The sequence below is a fragment of the Theropithecus gelada genome, chromosome 10, assembly GCF_003255815.1.
Source record: "Theropithecus gelada isolate Dixy chromosome 10, Tgel_1.0, whole genome shotgun sequence".
Lineage (NCBI taxonomy): Eukaryota > Metazoa > Chordata > Mammalia > Primates > Cercopithecidae > Theropithecus > Theropithecus gelada.
The window spans coordinates 26,109,150-26,131,681 of NC_037678.1; the positions used below are offsets into that span (position 1 = coordinate 26,109,150).

The window sequence follows — 22,532 nt, forward strand, 5'->3', positions numbered from 1 at the left end:
TATCCCAAGTCCCTAAAACAGTGTGACTGGCATGAGGCCAGCCCCCGAATGGATGCTAAATAACAAACGTGTGAAACTCAGGCTGAGTCTGCATCCAGCTGGAGGGAGGCATGCTTTGGTGACAAGGACAATGAGCTGGGTGACCGTCCACAGCGACCTATGATACGACTCCTGCCCCGGGACCCATGGGCTCTGCAGGGTCATTTGGGGCCAAGCAGCCACTCTGACGGACATGCCCTGAGGAAGACGCTGCCTGGGAACTGCTCAACTGTCTTCTCCAATAAAATTTCACCACATAACTCATTCAGATGTCTCAAGCTGCCATGCACCAAGCACCTTTTATGGACTGGAAACAAGCAAAGGAAACCAACCAGGATCTCACATCCTGGTAAAAAAAAAAAATCAAAGGAGAAGGAGGGACTCTGCCTATGACTCAGGGCATGGGGCAGTGCCTGCAGGGTGGGACAGGGTGTTTTCTAACCTCGATCCAGGAGCGGGACTTGCCAAGGTGAGGAGATGGCATGGAGAACTGTGGGAGCTCCAGCACGGGGGACAGCCAAGGCAGGAAGGACAGGGACAACGAGAGGCTCCTGGGAGAGGAGGGCCAAGTGTGATGCTCAGAAGCACACCTTCACGCCATGTCTGCTGCCCCTGCCGACTCAGCCCCAACACAGGAAGAGCCTGGGATTGATCAAACCCGATGGATACTAGAACTCCTTTTTTGTAGGGAGCATCTCTTGAGACCATAGTTTCAGGAAAAACTTCTAGTCTAAGTAAAAGCATTAGCGAGTCAAACACTGTTATCCCCAAGCCAGCCCTGAGCACCCACACACCGGCCCACAGGCAGACACAGTCCTACTGCCGTACCCTGAACATTGGTGCCCCATGGAGATGCCTCCTGACCATCACCCCTGGGCACACCATGGGGCAGCCCCAAGGACCAGGGTTTCCCAGGCAGTCACCCTTGCCTTCCTGCAGCCTCCACGCAGAATCTGACTTTATTCCATTTTGTTCTTTTATAAAGAGGATTAGAAACTGGAAAATGAACATGCTGACATCTGAGACACAATGTTCTCCGTCTCTCACTGAGCCTGAGCCAGGCCTCTTTCCTGCAGGTAGCAACCAGGGATAGCTGGGGGGACAGGATGGGTCTGAAACTTATCAAAGATCACCCAAGTGGCAGGCGGGGCAGAATTGGGGACCTGAAAACCATCACTGGGCCCACCCACATCTGCTCTGAGAGAACCATCAGAAACACAATAGGAGGGAGGGTGGGCAACTGTCTGGTGCGGGGGCCGGCACGATTGCTATACAGGACCATGCAGTCTCCCTCTACTTAATTGCTTGCCTCTGCACAGCCAGCATTAGACGAGGGGGCGGGAGCCAGGCTGCACTGGCTCCAGGGATAGCTCTTCACAAAGATGGGGGGCTGAGGGACTGGGCTCAGGCTGAGGCGGGAAGCTTCCTGCACAAGGCTGCAAAAGCGCACAGGCAGGGCTGGGTCTTGACTGATGGGGAAAATAAAATCACCATTATGGGAAACGTCGATAGGAAGGCATTGAGTACCTTGGTGCAGGGAAGGTCTGGACACAACACAGCCATGGAGCCCCCACTCTGGGCGCAGCCACGAGCCCCTCACACAGAACCCCTGTCCAGGTCCTTCCATAAGGGTCTGCTACTTACTGCCTGGGTGTCCCTGAATTTTCACCCCCTGGCTGAACCCAGAGGCCTCACGGAACCAGGATCCTGCTGGGCTGATGGGAGGCTCAAGGGTGTGTGTCTTGGGGCCAGCAGGAGCCAGTGCTCCGTGGAGACCATCTACCCTCGTCATGTGGCTGGGGTCCTCTCAGTGTTGCACCAGGGACCCTGGGCTGGCAGGATTAAGTCTAACTGGGGAGCCAGGGCTCCTGCCCAGTCAGCCCCCACTGAGTGAGTGCAAGAGGGAAGGGCCCTTTGGTCAGTGCTACACGCTTTACACGCTTGGCTTACATGGGGTTTTAGGCCTGGACCCAGCCCGAGGCCCACTGGGCAGCAGATGTCAGCACCTCTGTAAGAGGTAGCTGAGGCCAGACTTCTCCGTCCAGCCTCAGCAGAGAAGCAAAGGCGGAGAGCAGGTAGAACATCAAGAGGTAGAACATCAAGGCAGAAGGAGGTAATGCTGTTCGGGGGCTGGGGAGAAATGCCTTAGACCAGAGCACCTGAGGTTCTCTTCTGGCCTGGCAGCCTGGAGCCTGGTCTGGTGCCAAGAGCATCACAGCTGTGAGGCCCCAAGTGCAGGACCAGACAGAGGAGACCCAGAGGCAGCCGACGTGGGGACAGTTGACTGGGGATCGTAATCTAGTTTTCTGTTTTTCCTTCGAAAAAGAAACATAAAGACCCCAACTCATCTGCCTTTAAAAAGTCATAGGGTGGGTGCATTGACTCATGCCTGTAATCCCAGCACTTTGGGAGGCTGAGGCAGGCAGATTGCTTGAGCCCAGGAGTTGAAGACCAGACTGGGCAACATAGGGAGGGTAACTCCCTCCCTACAAAAGAATACAAAAATTAGCTGGGCATGGTAGTGCATGCCTGTATGTAGTCTTAGCTGCTTGGGGGCCTGAGGTGAGAGGATCCTTTGAGCCCTGGAGGTGGAGGCTTCAGTGAGCTGAGATCGCACCATTGCCCTGCAGCCCAGGTGATAGAGTGAGACCCTATCTCAAAAAAACAAAAAACAAAACAAAACAAAAAACAGTCTCCTAAAATGTGTTCATAAATACAACAGAGGCAAACCTTACATGATTTGTGTTCATGGCCTTGTGGGGGGGCAAAGGCCCAACAGGAGTGAGAGGAGGAGGGGCGCAGGCTGTGGGGCAAAGGTCAAAAGTAGAGGCCAAGAGGGTCCGGCATGGCAGCCTGACTCCACTGCAGGTGGCACTTCTGGCTTTGGTATCTTTGTTTCATCTCCTGTGAACTCTGCCTTTGGCGTGTCCCTAGGTATCTCCTGTGGGCTCCTCACTGGGGTAGGGTGGGAGGAGGAAGCTGAGGGTAGCCAGAGTCTGTGTCCATTGAGGGGTGTCCAAATTCTAGTGGAAGGAGGGCTGGAGGGGAGTGGGGAAAGGGCTTTGGCCAAAGCCGGGTGCTGGCGTGTGACGGGTCTCCATGGCTGCTGGGACCTTGTGGCCATTCCTGGGTGCCACTGCTCTTATCCTGTGTGCTGAGTCACCATCCCCTGCCCCTGGGGACTCAGCACACAAAGCCTAGCCCAGAGAGGCTGGACCTGGGCCATGGTGGCCAGGGAGGTCAGGGTGCAAGGCCTAGGTGGCCTCCAGGTGGGTGGTGAGCCAGGGCATGTGGACATGTGGACAGTGCCGGGCCTGGGTCCTGCGCTTCATCAACTCTTCATGCCTAGACCACAGCCTCTCTGAGCAGGGCCCAGGTTGTGTTGTGCTGAGTCTTTTGTTACTTCGATTACTGCCCAGCTTCCTGATGCCTAATTTTTTGGGGTGATCAGACCCAACACCAGGTCGTGGGGGTGATGAAGTCCAATGGAGTCTAAGGAATGAGAGAAAGTTTGAGAGAGAAAGTGGGACCAGGGGGCCATTGCGAGTGTGGAGGTTGTGAAGGCCCTGAGCTCTGGGAGCCCACACTGTTTATTGGTGCTCAAAGAAACAGGTGGTGAGGAGGTGGGGGTTGAAAGGAAGCAGTGTATCAAGACAGTTTAGCATTTTCTTTGAAACATATGGCTATTTGAGATAATGAGAGTGCTAGAAGCAAGGAGCCAGCAAGTTGAGCAGACATGCAAGCTCTGCCTCAGGTTCTCTCCCAACACTCAGCTTTTCTCCCAACATAATTAAACTGGAATTGCTTCATGTCCAATAGCTGAGCATCCCATTAGATACAAGTTAATGCAACTGTCACAGCAGCCATGAAATGAGGCTGGCACGGCCCCCAGGGAGGGACACAGAATCCATCTTGGAGGACAGCATGGCCCAACTGGGCAGCTGCACACAGGGCCACACTGAGGCCGCACTGGCCAGCCCTCAGCCCACCCAGTACTTCAACGAGGCCCTTCCTGGGCCCCTTGGGGAGGACTCCCCTTGTGGGCTCCTGGCCTCCAGCTCCTCTGCACACCTGAGTGCAGCCTGATCACTTCCTGGTGAGGTTTGTTGTTCCAACTCCGTGAGAAACTCAAACCAGGGTATCAACATTTGGAAAATGCAGAAAAATTAGAGAAAGGAAAGGAGGGATCCCCCATCCCAGGAATGTGCCATTCCTCCCATGGGCCTGCCTTTCGGGCTCCATAGGGGCTACAAGACGCTTTCTGGGGCCTGCAGTGGGGGCCAAGGCAGGAGCTCTGGGAAGGCGTTGGGCAGAGGCCACCTTGTGAGGAGCCATTGGTTCCTCGGGAGCTGGAAGTTCCAGGATGGGGGGGTAGCGCTGGGAGCCAGTGGGGGTGACCAGTGGGGGTGAGGTGGGCTGGGGATGCTGGGATGATACCTTGCACCCACCAATCTCTGGCACCAGCCTCTCACCCTGATGGCCCTGTGTCCAGGGCAGCCTCAGGGTGTCCTCTGCCAGTGGCCAATGGCATTGTGCCTGACTGGTCCATCACCTCAGAGTCTTAAGATTAAATTAAATTATAATTACTTTTAGAGACAGGGTCTTGATCTGTCACCTAGGCTGAAGAGCAGTGGCACCATCACAGCTCACTGTAGGCTTGAATGCCCATGCTCAAGTGATCCTCCCACCTCAGCCTCCCAAGTAACTGGGACTGCAGGTGTGTGCCCCTATGCCCGGCTGACATTTAAAGTAACTGGAACTGCAGGTGTGCGCCACCATGCCCGGCCAATATTGAAAAACTTATTTGTTTTTAGATGGGGTCTTGCTCTGTCACCCAGGCTAGAGTGCAGTTGTGTGATAACAGCTCACTGCAACCTCGAACTCTTGGGCTCAAGTGATCCTCTTGCCTCAACTTCCCAAGTAGCTGGGACTGTAAGTGCAAACCACCACACCTGGGTAGTGTTTAAATTTTTTTGTAGAGATTGGCTTTCACTGTGTTGCCTAGGCTGGTCTCTAACTCCTGGCATCAAGCAATCCTCCCACCTTGGCTTCCCAAAGTGCTGGGATCACAGGCCTAGACCGCCACACCCGGCCAGCCCAGACTCTTGGTTCAATCCCATAGAGGGCTTGAGTGGGGCGAGGAGGTGCAAAGTGGGCAGTGAAGGGGCCGTCCTGGATAGGCCTCCCTGCCCAAGGGTACTGAGCGGCCTCTGCACTGGGCTCCCAGGCTGGGCTCGGTGGGTCTGAGGCAGGAGCAGCCTCCCCATGGAGGCCAGCTCAGGTGGCAGAGGCCCGCTCTGCCCCAGAGCTGTGGAACCAAAGGCAGGTCTCTGGTGTGTGGGCTGCTGGGTCCAGCTCTCTCTCAAGCATGTTTGCTGTCCGGGTTCTCCTCTTTGGGACCAGGGTCACGGCCACGGCCATGGCCACACACACCTTGTCCCCATGCTGCACCATCATGTCTGTGACATCAGCTTGATGTCTGTGAGGGACTGGGTATCTCAGGAGATTGCAGCAGGTGCCAGCACCACCCAGTTGTATTCTCCAAGGGACTCTCTGCAGCTCGGTGTCTGTGGGGGGTGGGGGGTGAGGTGCCGCCTCCCATGTTTTTGCTTAGAAGGACACAGCCCCCGAAGCCCTCACTGTGGAGTCTCTGAGCCCCTCATCCTCAGAGCAGCAGTTGCTGCTGTTTGCACAGAGGGCAAATCCAGGGCATGTTTGTTTAGCAAGATTGCCTCTGCAGGGGCCTGGCCCAAAAGACAGGCCAGGCACGGTGGAGGTGGGGGGTCTCTGTGCATACTGAACATCCCCTGGAGAGCGGCTTTGTCCACAGCTGGAGCACTCTGGAAGTGACAACACTGCAGGCCTGGAGGGCTGGGGCAGTCTGGGGCAGTCTAGTTGGGCACTGTGCCCACACAAACAACACACACCCCAGTGGGGGGTGCCTGAGGGAGGATCCTGGGTACCCTGCCTAAGCCTTGCAGCCTGTGGGGCTGTGTCCATCCAGGTCCCAAGCAGCTCCAACCTGCATGGTGGCCTCATCACACCAGGTGCCATCCTGCTCTCCAGTCAACTTCCTGGGGCTCTGAGCAGCCTTTACACCCTGCCTGGGCAGAGGGTGGGAGGAGCAGCACCCTTCCCTCTGTGCAGGGAGCCTGATCAGGGTTCTGTCTCACTGTGGGACAGTGAGGGCCGGAGAAGAGTGGCAGGTACCAAGTGTAGACAGCAGATGTAGAAGCATGCAGGGGGCCGGGCTGGGGCCAAAAACATGGCCCTGGAGTCAGGGACTCCGGCTTCATATCTTTCCTCTGCCATTCAAGAGCTGGGGGGACCTTGGGCAGGTGGTATAGGAACAGAGGAGTCTGCCTGCAGCACCTGGAAGAGGGCTGTGCTGGTCAGGGGGCGCTTTGGGGAGGGGGCATCAAGGGAGGTTGATGTTGGGAAAGGGGTTGGAATGCAGAAAAAGTGGGTCCAAATCCCGCTTCAGCACCAAGAGGCTGCCTTGGCAGGGGTCCCCAAGCTTGGCTCCACCCCCTGAGGAACCAGTTACTGCACACTTTGCCCACCCAGGAGCTGGGGGCCCTGGTCCTGTTTCCCAGGGAGCTGTTGGCATCTGCAGGCTCCTGGCTGGGGTCCAGGAGGGCTCTGCTCCTCTTCCCTGCTCAGCACTTTGTACTGAGCCCATCCTGCAGAAACTCAATGGGGCCACTAAAGGTGGCCACATACTCCTTGACCCTCTGTGAGTCTGTCAGTCTTTCTCTCCCTGGACCTAGGCAGGCCTGGGACGGCTTTGACTGTCAATGTTGGGTAGACATGGTGCTACGCTGCACCCCAGGACCTCAGAGCCTGGCTGTTCCACTTTCTGCTCTTGGCCCTGAGTGGCCTCGAAGAAATCTGACCAGCAGGGAGAGCCCATGGAGCGGGAAGGCCTGTGGGGCTCAGCCCTGCACCCAGCCTGGGGGCCAGGCCTGGGCACACAGCTGGGGCTGAGTACACTGAGTGCCCCCTGAATGCCACGCACAGCAAAAGAGCCACTACTGCCCTGCTGGACCCTGCCTGGACTCCAGACTCACAGACCAAGCACACAAGAGACCAGCAGCTTTGTCATGCAGCAGCAGGTAGCCGGGCATGTGTTCCCCATTCCCCTGCCATCCTCTCAAATCCTGTGGGGAGGAAGCGTGTGAGGTGCAGTGGAGGTTGGGGTCAGGGTCTGACTCGGGGCTTTCTAACCCGAGTTCGAGTCCCATCCAGCGCCAGTGCCACAGGGGAGGGTGACTGGTGCTTTTTACACTGGCGAGCTCCTACCTAGGCCTTGGAGCCCAACTCCACAAGGCTCCTGAAATACTTCTTTTGGGCACCACAGCCCCGTTGCCCTCCTCTGCTATGACGTCAATCACTCTGGTATTTATGGTTTGATGTGTTCAAGTAAAAGGCTTGTGGCAGGGTTTAATTGACCCCATATGTCTGCCTGAGGAGGCCATGAGCTGCACAGGGCAGGTGTAAGCTGGACTCTTCCCTGGGTCCCCATGTCTTGCTGCGTACTCACAGGGCACACACGAGCATGTGCCGCAGGGGCCAGCGGGGGATGGGGCGGCTTGGCACCCACGTCCCCACTGCCCAGTGTTTCCACTGCAGCAGAGGAGAAAATAAAGACTTCACAGCCGTCACAAATATTTCATCTTGTGCGTTTTACAGTCCACGACTGCTGTGAACGCTGGGCTCCTGTCGGAGCTAGAAGATTCATAAAATGCGTGTGAATTATTTTATTTTTTTGAGTTGGAGTCTCTGTCACCCAGGCTGGAGTGCAGTGGTGCGATCTCGGCTCACTGCAACCTCCGCCTCCCAGGTTCAAGTAGTTTTCCTGCCTCAGCTTCCCAAGTAGCTTGGACTATAGACATGCATCACCACACCTGGCAAATTATTTTGTATTTTTAGTAGAGTGGGTTTTGCCATGTTAGCCAGACTGGTCTCCAACTGACCTTAAGTGATCCTCCCACTTTGGCCTCCCACAGTGCTAGGACTACGAGCATGAGCCACCGTGCCCGGCCAAATGCATGTGAATTTGTATGTTCAGTTATTCCAGGTTCCCTGCTGGGGCCCATGGGCTGCCCCGTGTACAAGCCACCTGCAGGTCCCCGCCCAGCCCGTGGGCTCAGCAAAGTCCAGCCCCACACCCAGCCTACATCTCCTGTCCGGTAAACACTCTCCCCCTTCTTCCTTCTCCCTCCACACCTCACCTGCTGGAAGGGGAGAGCTCCTCAGTCTACCTGGAGCCCCTCCTGTACAAGAGGGTCCACGGTCGTCCAGACGGGCCAAACCCACCTCTTAGGTTGCACCCCTGGGCTGTAGATCAGGGATCCAGGGCTTGTGGGGGTGTGTACCCAACAGGGCAGGTCCCTCAGGCTCAGCCTCCCCGCACCTCAGTTTCCTCTCCTGAAAAGTGGGCTTGTGACTGTAAATGTTGCAGGGAGCTGCTGAGAAAATGGCTGCTGAAAGCTTGGCAGGAGGTCATCGTGACCAGGGGTGGGGCTTGGGTGTTTCTGTCAGGCCAGCGCTGGAGGCAGGGGCTGCTGGGGGTCAGGCAGTGCAGGGGTGTGGCCGGCGTGGTGGGCGCATGGGGATTGGCTCATCAGTTGCGGCCTCATGTCGTTTCATTACGGCGCCTGCGGAAGATGTTCTCTGATAGTCTGCTGACTTAATGAATTCGGTTACGGGTCCCTGTGCATCTGTTCCCGCCTTGTCATCTCCACCACTTCATTTCCCCATCTGCTTTAAAAGCCAGGAACATTGCCCTGAAATAAACGCTTCAAACGCTTTTTTTAGGGGCTACTTGTGTCGAATTTCTTCGACACAGCCAGACCCGTCCCAAATTCCCAATGCGGGTGCGGCTCCCATTGAGCGCCTGGGGAGGGGACCAGGCCTGGAGCCCGGGGGCTGCGTGTGACCACCCCAAGTTTGCTTTCTCCAAGGCAGCCTCCACCTTTATGCAGCAAGCTGGACTCTCTCAGGAATGTGCCCCTCGCGTCAGGTTTCCCCTGGATCCCCCCTTGGCACCCTTTGACTGAAGTCCTCCTGCTGGGACCAGCGGACACTCCCCAAATTATCTGTGCCACATCTAAGGTCAAGGTCACAGCCTCCCGCCAGCTGTAGTGTTGACCCTGAGGGTCCCACCTCCCAGGACCCCTGAGCATCACGCTGGGTCTTCCCTGCCTTGCCCGCCCAGAGCACCTCTGCCCTCTGGGACCCACTCAGTGAGTGCAGTGAGTGAGTGCGGTGGGTGAGCACGATGGGTAGGTGACCGTGGGGTGACCCACCTCTTCAGAGAAGGCCTTTGGGAGCCCCAGCCCTGTTGTGCACCATGAGGCGGCACTCCGTCTGAGGAACCCTGAGAGCATCGCAGAAGAGCCTTAAAATAGTGACAATAAGAAAACAAAATCACAATCACAAGTCTCGAAACAGCACAGAGGCAATTGAGTTAGGCAGCCGCCCCATGGCAAAGTGGCTCTTTAGGAACTGGGTCCTAACGCGGGTTACGCATCGGTCAGGAGGAGGTGCTCAGCTTGTGGCCAGGCACTGGGGCCCCAAGCCACCTCTCCACGGTGGGCGGAACCTTGCCCAGCTGCAGCCGGAGCCTGGAAATGTCCATTGTATGAGTCTGGTGGGACCCGGGGTTCTTTGTTCCCCAAGGCCAGCGTGGCTCCTATGGGCAACTGTCATGTTCACTGGGACTGGCGGGAAGCTGGGTTTGTGGACTTGCACCCTCCGCTTCCTCATGTCCTCATCCTCAGGTGCCCTCTCAGCCCTTCAGAGGTCTTTTTTTCCAGCTGTGGGCAGGATGTCGCTCCTCTGCCCTATTTGTCCAGGACACAGGGTGCCAAGGCTGGTGGAGCCTCCCTGCAGCCCAAAGGGAGGAGGCTGGGGCCAGAGAGGCCTTGGCGTGGGGCACACTTCTTCCCAGTGAACCTTAGGATCCCTTGGGCACCCATGCTCCCCACTGAGGGCCTGGGGCCACAGCACTCTGCCTGTGAGGGGTGGGCGCTTGGAGGCTTGGGGACATGTGTGCCCATAGGCACGTGGGGAGAGCCTGCTGAGCGCTGTCTTGGTGCTAGTTCCCCACGCTGGCCCCTGACACGGGGCTTGGCCTAGCAGCTTGTTGGGGAGGTGGTGCCCAGAGCAGAAGGGCACTGGGAGGTGGTTGCTGTGGGCTCTGTGGGGCGTGAGGGCTGGTGTTTGTCCCAAGCTCAGTGCCCAGTACCTGTGACCACACCTGCTCATAAGTGACCTCTGGGTGGCCCAGGGGTGAGTGGAGAGTGGACCTGAGCAGGTGACACGGGCTGGCGAGGAGCTTTGTCTCTCTAGGAGAGGGCAGCCTGTGCTGCCAGAGCTGGCATCGTGCCACCCCAAGGCAGGCCTCATCGAGCCCTTGGGAGCCCCCCTCTGAGATGGAGACGCACTTCCCTGTGGTGGGGCTTCGCTCAGAACATTTTTATGGAATGTTAATTGATAATGCTTTTATTTAATTCTGGGTGTCGTTCCATGCCAGCCAAACCCAACAGGCTGATTTATGCCTCCAAATTATGGGGCTCAGGCTGTTCAGAGGTGAAACAAATCAATTACCCATCAGTCAGCCACCAACTGGCTCGTGCTGAGGCTGGCAACTCCATTAGTGGGTGTGGGTGGCCATAGCCCAGCAAGAACCCTTGAGGGGCGGGATGACCTTTGAGGGCAGGGCAGCCTGGGCGAGGTCTCAGCCCACATTCATACCCGACTGGCTCCAATGCTGCAGCCCTTGGCCTCCCACATGATGCTGTGACCCCAGGTGGGCTGAGGGTGACCTGCCGGAAGATGCTGCAGCATCATCTTCAAGGGTGTAGGACTATGTGTCCTGTGTGCTGGGGGCCTGGGGGGCCATGGCCAGCGATGGTCACTTAGCAGGAGGAGCAAGGTCATCTGCCTCCTGAGCACCCCCATCCCCAGGAGGGAGGGACCAGGTGTGAACTACTTCACAGGGAGGGAAGCCTTGGTTGTCAGAGAGGACACTGGGTCTCTCACTGGGAGGACCTCCTGGCCTGGGCTTGAGGCCACCTGGATCTGTGCAAACGTAGATATGAGTAGGGTGGGATGGGAGGGGAGGTGGGCAGGGGAGGTGTGGTTGGTGCAGGGGAGGGGAGGTGGGGGAATGGAGGGGAGGTGGGCAGGGGAGGTAGAGTGGACTGGATGTCAGAACAGCTCAGGAGTGGGGGGTGGGGGTACCTGAACCACAGAGCGGATCCTGTCCCACCTTGAACTTGGTATGGTTGAGTCGGTGGCTAAACCAGGTCCTGTGGTCCTTCACCCAGGGAGAGCCTGTATACCTCTTGGGCATTGCTAGGCCAGCACCCAGCTCTGACTGAGCGCCTCCCCGTCTCGAGTGGTCTTCCGGATGCCTGGCTGGCTGCTTATGGGGACAGGGGCTGGATGGGACAGCGACGGGAGGTGGGCTCCCCCAGCCACAGTGATCCTCTAGGCCAGGGGTTGGCTTCTCTCCCTGCAGAGACCGCCCTTTCCCGCCCCTCTGCCCAGCTGCCCTGGGATTTGTGTCCCAGCCCTGCCCAGCGTTCATCCTGGATGATCTGCACGTAGGCATGGCGCCTCACTGGGTCAGAGTGGTGTCTGGGTGGGCAGGTGGAGGGCTCTCCTCACTGCCTGGCGGTGTCCTGTTCCCCCCGCTGCTCTGATACCCAACCTGGTCCCCAGCTGGGGCATCTCACACCCAGAACTGCTGCCCATTGGTGCAGTGCCGCCAATGCAGGCACTGACCTCAGTCTCCGGGACTCCCTCTGTCCCTGCAATTCAACACTCTGCTCCTGCCTTGCTGGGATCCCATGTCCCTGAACCCTCCTGCTGGCAGTCTCGCCCGGTGACCCTGCTACAGGACTGCCCCACCACCCCCGGCACACTCTGTCATCCAGAGGCTGTGCAGTCACATGTGGACCCCCGAGGTGGCCTGTGGCTCCCTGCTCACGGCGGGGCTGAAAGGGGGCTCTCCAGTCATGCCCTGCCCTGGCTTCTTGCCTAAGGCCCTGGCCCTCATGGGACAAGGATGGTCCTCACGCCCTTGGCTCTGCCAAGGCCTCTGAGACCCCGCCCTAGAGAGACCCCAGCCCACCCAGCCTGGCCCTGCAGCAGTACGCCAAGGACCCCCAAATCTGGCCTGGCTGCTGCCAGGGTGACCACCAGGGGCAACTGTCAGATAGAGGGCGGTGGCTGGGTCCAGTGTGTCTGGGTGACCGCAGGGCTCGAAAGCCCTGTCCTGCGCTCGGCCCGCCTGCATCAGTGAAACTGGACTCCTAAGTCAGGGTTGGGTCCTCCCAGGGTCGTGTCCTCTGGGACCTGGGGCGAGTCACTCCGCCTCAGTGTCATCATGGGCAGAACCTCTTACGTGTAGCCATTGAAATCTTTCAAACTGAGTAGGAAAAGCCCTGTATTTTCTGAGCCCCATTATCATAGACCAGTACTGTCCTAAGTGTACTCTAGGGACAGACAGTGGCCAGCCCCGTAGCTCAGTCATTTCTGTTTAAAGGGTGAACAGGCTGGGTGCAATGCTTGAAAATCAAGCATGGAGTGGAACCCAGTGGGCCATGTATGGCTCTCACACCCATGAGTCATTCACACGATGCCACTTGGTCATTGCTGTCCCACCTGAAATGCAGCACTGGTGGGCGAGACCCTCTGGGCATGTTACCTGAGGGATGCGGCTCCAGCTCCTTATGCCCAGCTCTGGGCATCACTTTTTTTTTTTTTTTTTTTTTTTTGAGGCGGAGTCTCGCTCTGTGGCCCAGGCTGGAGTGCAGTGGCCGGATCTCGGCTCACTGCAAGCTCCGCCTCCCGGGTTCACGCCATTCTCCTGCCTCAGCCTCCCGTGTAGCTGGGACTACAGGCGCCCGCCACCTCGCCCGGCTAGTTTTTTGTATTTTTTAGTAGAGACGGGGTTTCACTGTGTTAGCCAGGATGGTCTCGATCTCCTGACCTCGTGATCCGCCCGTCTCGGCCTCCCAAAGTGCTGGAATTACAGGCTTGAGCCACCGCGCCCGGCCACTTTTTTTTTTTTTGACAGCATCTGGCTCTGTTGCCCAGGCTAGAATGTGGTGGTGTGATCATAGCTCACTGCTGCCTCAAACTCCTGCAATCAAGGAATCCTCCTGCCTCAGTTTCTTGAATAGCTGGGACTACAGGCATGTGCCACCACGTCCGGTGAATTTTTGTTTTTTTTCTACAGAGAGGGTTATGTTGCCCAGGCTGGTCTCAAATTCCTGGGCTCAAGCGATCCTCCCACCTCGATCTCTCAAAGTGCTGGGATTACAGGTGTGAACCACTGCACCCAGCCTGTTCATGCTTTAAACAGAAAACAGCTGATTGTACGGGGCTGAGCACTGCCTGTCCCTGGTGCCTGTGCCGGGGGTGACTTTCCAGCTGGGGCTCACCATTGCGGGTGGGAAGACCTCCTGGGGCCAACATGACTTGGATCGTCAGGTCATGTGGGTCGCTGTGGGGACAGAGGCCAGCAGTGGCAGAGCTGCACAGCAGTGGGGAGGGGCAGGGCAGGGCAGTGAGAGGGCCCTGGATGGCCCATCTTGCCCAGGGCTGCACGGTTTCCTCCCCTGCCCTGAGCTGCAGTGGGACACTTGCCATGGGGGATCCTGGGGGACACCAGGGGTGGCTCCTCAGGCTCTCGGCCAGCAACTGGCTCTTTCCAGGGCAGGCTGACAGATCAGTCCCAGGGCCCCTGCAGCCCCCACTACCCATGCCCATTCTGGGCTGTGTGATGCCCGGTGGGGTTTCTGGGCCTCTCCCTTCCATGTCTGAGTGGCCATGCTGGCATTTGGAGCCTGGGGAGCTCCTGACAGTGCTGGTCCTGCCTGCGGAGGAGGCGGGGCCAGGCTGTTTGGAAATGTCAGGCTGTCAGGTGGTGGCATTGCCCAGCACCTCACCCCCGCTCTCACCCCAAAAGGCTGGACATGGGCTGGGGCCCCAGTGATGGAGCCAGGCTGGGAGCCAGGATACACGGCTGAGCAGGGAGAACTGGCTGGGGGCTGGCTCCTGGGCTGTGGGGGATCAGAGACTGATGGATGAGGGCCCTCTGCTTGCTCCCACAGTTGTGGCCTTCGTGGGCGGGTCAATGCGGAAGAGTGATGGTACAAGTGGGACCATGGGGCATCGGAGGGATCCCCCAGTAGGGAATCCTGCCTGGGGCACCTGGGCATGGTGAAGACAGATATCTCCTAGCAAGACATGTCCCCCACCCTGCGGGACCAGATGCCTTGGGTTGGGTATGGAGCAAGGCGCAGACACAGAGACCAGGATGGGAAGAGCCAGGGAACTGGGCAGTCTCCTGCTCTGCCTCGGGGCTGCAGTGTCATGGTGGGGCGGGGCTTACCCACACTGTCAGTTTCCCCACAAGGCTTTGGGGTCCCAGGGGTTCAGGGGCCCTGTCTCTCTGAACCCACAGCCCTCCATGCACCCCATAGCCGTCTATGAACCCCACAGTTACCCATGGATTCCACAGCACTTCCGCAGTCCCCCATGTACCCCACAGTTCTCCATGCACCCCACAGGTTCCCATGCACCACACAGGCCTCCATGTGCCCCCCACGCTTCCATGAACCCCACAGGCCCTCATGAGCCCTATGGCCTCCTATGATCCCCACAATCCTTCACAGCCCCAGCGCCAGGGCCTCACTTCTGGCCGCTGACTGACCTGCCAGTTTCCTGGAGTTCTTTATCCAACTTCCAAGGTTGCCGAGTCCCGGGAACACCTCAGAAACCTCATGGAACAGTGACACGTTGTCAATCAAGTGGCAAGTTTGACGTGTTTGAGCAACGTTCAGCCCGGGAGGTGCTGGGGGCCAATTAGCAGAGATTCCCAGGCAGCAGAGCTGCCGGGCTCGGGGCTGGGGGTGAACAGTCAGCCCAGACGCTGCTGCCCCCACCTGAGGATTTCTCCCCAGCCCTGGACTTGGGGCTAAGGGACTCCTGTACCCTCCCGGCCACCTGGACAGGGTCCCCGCCGTGGCCCAGGCTAGGGTGTTGGCTCAGAGCATACCTGGCCGATGATGGAGCCTGACACACAGGAAGCAGCTCCTTGCAGCACCCCAGGCCTCTGTGGGGCTTCTCTGGGCGGAGTAACCTGGGGAGCAACCCCCTTCTGTGGGGCAGGTGAGGATGCTGCCTTGCGGGCTGAAGGCCAAGGGGAAGAGGCACACTGGGGTCACTCAGGCTGGGCAGTGGTCAGAGCGGCCACCCCTCCCTCTCCACAGGCTCTGGTGACCACTGTTCTGTTTAGCCCCTATCTCTCCCCACCTTTTGAAAAGACAGAGTCTAGCTCTGTCGCCCAGGCTGGAGTGTAGTGGCACAATCAGAGCTCACTGCAGCCTCCAACTCCTGGGCTCAGGTGATCCTCTTGCTTCAGCCTCCGAGTAGCTGGGACCACAGGTGCCTGCCACCATGCCCAGATAATTTTTTTAAAAATTATTTTTTATAGAGATGAGGGTCTTGCTTTGTTCCTCAGGCTGGTCTCAAACTCCTGGCCTCAGGCAATCCTGCCTTCTTGGCCTCCTAAAGCCCTGGGAATATGGGTGTGAGCTACTATGCCTGGCCTCAGTTTCTGCAGGCTCAGAAGGTCTTCCAACTTTCTTGGCAACCACAGGCCGGGTTCCCAAACATTCTCTGATCTTCCCTCCACCTGGCATCTCCCTCCCCAAAGCTCTGCCCCATCCTAAAATCCCCACTGCAGAAGCTGCGCCTTCCAGAAGGTAGATAGGCATGGGCTCTGCAGCTGCAGAGGTACGGACAGGGCCTCCCTGGGCAGCTTCCTGGGAGCTGCACCATGCACGGGCCACAGGACCCTCCTGGGCAGGTTGAACTGGGAGGTGACAGAGACCTTTCTAAGGTCTCTATGCAGGCTGCTGGGTTCCAGTCACATGGTGCCCTCCCATGAATCCCTGAGGGATGGGAGTGTCTCAGCAGCACCTGCAAGGACCAGTGGGGAGGGGTGAGCATCTTTGTTCTGTCCAAGAGCGTTTTTGGAGCATGAGCTCTTGGCATGTACCAGAGAAAGCCATGTTCGCTTTCCTTTTATGGCTGAGCTTGAGATGTCTGGATAAGAGGGGTCATCAGCCAAGGCACTGATAAGGTCTGCAGGGCTGAGCCTGTAAAGGGCTGAGCCTGGAGTTGGGGGGTACCTCTCCTGCTCAGGCTGGCACTGGGGGTTGGGGTAGGCTGTGTGAGGCTGCTGCTCCTGGCCTGGAAATGTGGAGCCCTGGGCAGTCCTGCCTGTCCCATGGCTTTGCTGAACACAAGAACTGTCAGATGTCACTTGTGTGGGAATCATTTTGCTGTTTGAATGAAGCTGGATTTGTGAGTGTGCTCACCAGCCTGGATGGATGAGGTCTGACCAGGAGACTGCCTGTTGTCTGTCCTTCACAGAGGGTCCTCCACACCCAGGGTAGAGCTGGGGAGAAGGAGTCCTGGGGAAATACTGAGTTAAACAAGGCTGATGTGTCCTCTGAGGACTTCTCAGTGTGACTGGTATAGGTGAGTCTGAGATGGCCAGGTAGCCGGGGTGTGGACACCACCAGGGTAGGGCTGCTGTCTGTCTCCTCTGCTCAGGTGCCTGTGCAGGGAGGGACTTGGGGGTGGGCCTGGGGAAATTGTGGAAAGTGGGAGTCTGTCACCAGACGCTGTCTCTGAACTGGGGCCAAGATTTAGTCATTTCATGTCCTCTCTAGGCAGTCTTACAGGTGTTGGCCAGTATCAGCTGCATTGATTAAAGGAAGAGCTTTCTGACCGTTGTCCAAGGCCAGGGCCTGGGCCAGGAGCTCTTCCATGATTGGCTTTGTTTTTTATTTGCTTTGTCAAGGTCAGTTTTTGTTAAAGTAAGTACTTTAACAAAATAATAATCCTTGTCATTATCTGCATGCTCTATACTGCAAATGCTATCAACTTCTTGATCACATAGATTTCCATTTTCTACTTTTTCTGAGGTTTCCTCTGTTTCTGGTATGAAGAATGTATATAACCCAAAGTGAAACATTTTGTCCTTTTTTAGCATCTTGTTCTGCTTGTGGAAGAACTCTACTTTCATATCACCACACACAGGTAATGGCTGAGAGAACTCAAAGTACAAGAACTTGTCTTCCCATCGTGTGAGTCCTGAATTGGAGGAATGTATCTTCACCTTTAGCTATCAGACCACAGACTGAGGCTTGAAAGTTCTGCCACTGAATATTGGAATAGTTTCAAACACTTGTGAAACAACAGTGCCACTGGTCTAATCCAGATGATTCTTTTACAGGTAGCTGTAATAATACACATAGCACCTCTGACTGGGAACAGTTACTCCCTTTTAGTCTCTGGTCCTTACTTCCCCTTAGAAATCTAGGGCCTCTTGTGCTTTGAAAAATTTGCCCCTATGTAATAAATATGCACGAATCATTACACCAATTTGTCCTTTTCCAGCTTTATGGTGAGTTGCTGCAACATGACTTAGCCATTGGTCAAGATCTTCACAAAAGGTTTGATAAGTTCTAGCTGTGGTGGGTTATGGTCTTCAAAAGGATATTGTGCAACTCTGCCGTTAAATTTGGCGGTGTCATAATGTCTTTCAGCACAAAGATTGTATATCTTGTAATGGTTTTTATGCTTTGAATCCAAAAACGTTTCTACATCATCAGTATTGTTCCTGTATGCGCCTTCAAGTCTTTCTGCAGGAAATACCATAGCAATAATGTTTGGATAAATATAGGTTAATTCTAAGTCGAATCCATCCTCTTGATATCTCCTTTTGTTTCTGCTAACGATCTCTTTGATGATGGCTGTCATGTTTGGGAGCCTGTGGCTGAGGAAAAAAGAGGAGAGAGATGGCAGAAGCTGTGGGTGGTGGGTCTTCTTCTGCAGGATGGAAATGGCTCTGGGCTTGGCAGTAGCTGATGCCTCTTGCTCTGCTGCCACTTGGCTCTGGACCACAGCTGGGTAATGGCTGCTGGATGGCAGCTGTCAGGTCTCTGAGCCCAAGCCTGCTCATATACATCCAGATGGCCTGAAGCAACTGAAGAATCACAAAAGAAGTGAAAAATGGTCAGTTCCTGCCTTAACTGATGACATTATCTTGTGAAATTCCTTCTCCTGGACAATAAGTCTCAGAAGCTCCCCACCAAGGACCTTGGGACCCCTGCCCCTGCCTGCCAGAGAACAACCCCTTTGACTAATTTTCCATTATCTACACAAATCCTATAAAACTGCCCCCCACCTATCTCCTTTTGCTGACTCTCTCTTCGGGCTCAGCCCACCTGCACCCAGGTGATTAAAAAGTTTTATTGCTCACACAAAGCCTGTTGGTGGTCTCTTCACAGGGATGTGCGTGACATTTGGTGCCGTGACTCGGACTGGGGGACCTCCCTTGGGAGACCAATCCCTTGTCCTCCTGTCTTTGCTCCGTGAGAAAGATCTACCTATGACCTCAGGTCCTCAGACCAACCAGCCCAAGGAACATCTCACCAATTTTAAATCGGGTAAGCGGCCTCTTTTTACTCTCTTCTCCAACCTCTCTCACTATCCCTCAACCTCTTTCTCCTTTCAATTTCAGCGCCACCCTTCAATCTTTCTCTTCCTTTAATTTCAGTTCCTTTCCTTTTCTGGTAGAGATAGAGGAGAGAGGCGTTTTATCCGTGAACCAAAAACTCCGGCGCCAGTCATGGACTCGGGAAGACAGTCTTCCCTTGGTGTTTAATCACTGCAGGGACGCCTGCCTAATTACTCCTATATTTCAGAGGTGTCTGCTTTGATCCTTCACCTTGGTAGCAAGCATCACCTCCCCTGGGTGGCAAGTACCACCCACCCCCCACTGTGTCTCTACCCTCTCTTTTCTCTGGGCTTACCTCCTTCACTGTAGGCAAGCTTCCACCCACCATTCCTCCTCCTCCTCCCTTAGCCTGTGTTCTCAAGAACTTAAACTCTCACCTGACCTAAAACCTAAACACTAAATGCCTTATTTTCTTCTGCAATACTGCTTGACCCCAATACAAACTCGATAATGGTTCCAAATAGCCAGAAAATGGCACTTTCGATTTCTTCCCTCTACAAGATCTAGGTAATTCTTGTCGTAAAATGGACAAATGGTCTGAGGTGCCTGATATCCAGGTATTCTTTTACACATTGTTCCTTTCCTAATCTCTGCTCCCATGCAACTCATGCCAAATCCTCCTCCTTTCTCTCCTGTCTGTTCCTTCAGTCTCCATCCCAAGCTCTGAGTCCTTTGAATCCTGCTTTTCTATGGACACATCTGACCTCTCCCCTCCTCCTCAGGCTGCTCCCTGCCAGGCCGAACCAGGTCCCAGTTCTTCCCAAGCCTCCACTCCCCCACCCTATAATCTTTTTTATCATCTCTCCTCACACCCGGCCTGGCTTACAGTTTCATTCTGCAAGTAGCCCTCCCCAACTTGCCCAACAATTTCCTCTTAAGGGGGTGGCTGGAGCTGAAGGCATAGTCAAGGTTAATGCTCCTTTTTCTTTATCTGACCTTTCCCAGATCAGTTAGGGTTTAGGTTATTTTTCATCAAATATAAAACCCCATCCTAGTTCATGGCCCGTTTGGCAACAATCCTTAAAATGCTTTACCTAGATCCAGAGAGGCCAGAAGGCCATCTCATTCTCAATATGCATTTTATTATCCAACCCACTCCCGATATTAGAAAAAAACTCCAAAAATTAGATTCCAGCCCTCAAACCCCACAAGAGGACTTAGTTAACCTCTCCTTCAAGGTGTACAATAAGAGAAAAGAGTTGCAATTACTTGCCTTCACTGTGAGACAAACCCCAGCCACATCTGCAGCACACAAGAACTTCAAAACGCCTAAGCCACAGTGGTCAGGCAGTCCTTCAGGACCTCCTCCCCCAGGATCTTGCTTCAAGTGCTGGAAATCTGGCCACTGGACCAGGAATGCTTGTAGCCTGGGATTCCTCCTAAGCCATGTCCCATCTGTGTGGGACCCCACTGGAAATTGGACTGTCCAACTTGCCTGGCAGCCACTCCCAGAGCCCCTTGAACTCTGGCCCAAGGCTCTCTGACTGACTCCTTCCCAGATTTTCTTGGCTTAGCAGCTGAAGACTGGTGTTGCCCGATTGCCTCGAAAGCCTCCTGGACCATCACAGATGCTTTGGGTAACTCTTACAATGGAGGGTAAGTCTGTCCGCTTCTTAATCAGTATGGAGGCTACCCACTCCACATTACCTTCCTTTCAAGGGCCTGTTTCCCTGGCCTCCATAACTGTTTTGGGTATTGATGACCAGGCTTCTAAACCTCTTAAAACTCCCCAACTCTGGTGCCAACTTGGACAACATTCTTTTATGCACTCCTTTTTAGTTATCCCCACCTGCCCAGTTCCCTTATTAAGTCAAGGCATTTTAACTAAATTATCTGCTTCCCTGACGATTCCTAGACTACAGACACAGCTCATTGCTGCCCTTTTCCCCACCCAAGCAGTTTCTCAGGCTCTTGGTATTCAGTGGAAGCTTCGTACCCCTTACCATCCTCAATCTTCAGGAAAGGTAGAACGGACTAATGGTCTTTTAAAGACACACCTCACCAAGCTCAGCCTCCAACTTAAAAAGGACTGGATAGTACTTTTACCTCTTGCCCTTCTCAGAATTAGAGCCTGTCCTCAAAATGCTACAGGGTACAGTCCACTTGAACTTTTATATGGACGCACTTTCTTGCTTGGCCCCAACCTTATCCCAGACACCATCCCTCTAGGTGTCTTATCTTCCATCCTCCAGCAGGCTAGACAGGAATTTGCCAGGCTGCTAATCTTGTCTACTCCAGATTCCCAGCCATACGAAGACATCCCAGCTGGACGATCAGTTCTTGTTAAGAATCTGACCCCCTCAAACTCTACAGCCTTGATGAACTGGACCCTACTTAGTCATCTATAGTACCCCAACTGTCGTCTGCTTCCAGGACCCTCCCCATTGGGTTCACCATTCCAGAATAAAGCTGTGTCTGTCAGCCAGCCAGCCTGATCTCTCCTCTTCTTCCTGGAAGTTGTAAGTACTCACCCCTGCTTCCCTTAAACTCCCCCACATTTCTGAAGAACAGCAGTCACACTTATGAGCCTTTAACATATCCTTTCATTTTGTTAGGTCTATTCTTCTTTACCCTACTCTTTGCAACAGGGCTTTACACAGTCACCCCCACTACTTGGAGTGCATCCCAAAAACTTTTCATCCCTGCTATCTTCTATCGAGTCATACTCCTATTCTTTGTTCTCACCTATCCATAAATGGTGCCCTTGTCTACACTGCTGGCTTACACTTTTTCTCCAGACCATCATAGCTGGTCCTGGTCTCATCCCCTAACTGCCACTCTTAACTCCCTCTTGGAGTGGGATAGATGACCTTTGCTGGGAAGGCACGCTCCCATTCTTTCACCCACTTTACATTCCCAGTTTTGCCTTACACAAGGTCTCTTCCTCCTCTGTGGCTCCTCCACCTACATGTGTCTGCCTGTTAAGTGGACAGGCACATGTACACTACTTTTCCTTACCCCCAAAATTCAATTTGCAAATAGGACCGAACAGCTTCCTGTTCCCCTCATGACACCAACACTTCACTACTATTTTGTTTTGTTTTTCTTATTATTAATATAAGAAGACAATAATAGGCCTTGACTGACTTACTGCTGAAGGAGGAGTGTGTGTGTGTGTGTGTGTGTGTGTATTTTTTTTTTTTTTTTTGAGATAGTCTTATTCTGTCACCAAAGCTGGAGTATAGGGGCGCTGTCTTGGCTCACTGCAAGCTCCCCCTCCTAGGTTGACGCCATTCTCCTGCCTCAGCCTCCCAAGTAGCTGGAACTACAGGTGCCCGCCACCATGCCTGGCTAATTTTTTGTATTTTTAATAGAGATGGGGTTTCACTGTGTTAACCAGGATGGTCTCAATCTCCTGACCTCGTGATCTGCCCGCCTCAGCCTCCCAGAGTGCTGGGATTATCGGCATGAGCCACTGCACCCAGCCAGGACTCTGTATATTTTTAAATGAAGAGTGTTGTTTCTACCTAAATTAATCTGGCCTGGTACATGACAACATAAAAAAAACTCAAGGATAAAGCACAAAAACTCGTCAACCAAGCAGATAATCACGCTGAACCCCCTTGGACACTCTCTAATTGGGTATTCTGGGTCCTCCCAATTCTTAGCCCTTTAATACCTATTTTTCTCCTCCTCTTATTTGGACCTGTGTTTTCCGTTTAGTTTCTCAATTCATACAAAACTGCACCCAGGCCATCACCAGTCATTCTATACAAAAAATGCTCCTTTTAACAACCCCACAAGATCACCCCTTACCTCAAAATCTTTCTTCAGTTTAATCTCTCACACTCTAGGTTCTCATGCCACCCCTAATCCCACTCAAAGCAGCCCTGAGAAACATCGCCCGTTATCTCTCCATATCACCCCCCAAAATTTT

At 54.8% G+C, this 22,532-nt stretch overlaps 1 pseudogene; it reads right to left on the minus strand.

Moving 5' to 3' along the window:
• Positions 1-17,419: 17,419 nt before the first annotated feature.
• Positions 17,420-17,992, minus strand: LOC112633378 (annotated as a pseudogene).
• Positions 17,993-22,532: the final 4,540 nt, after the last annotated feature.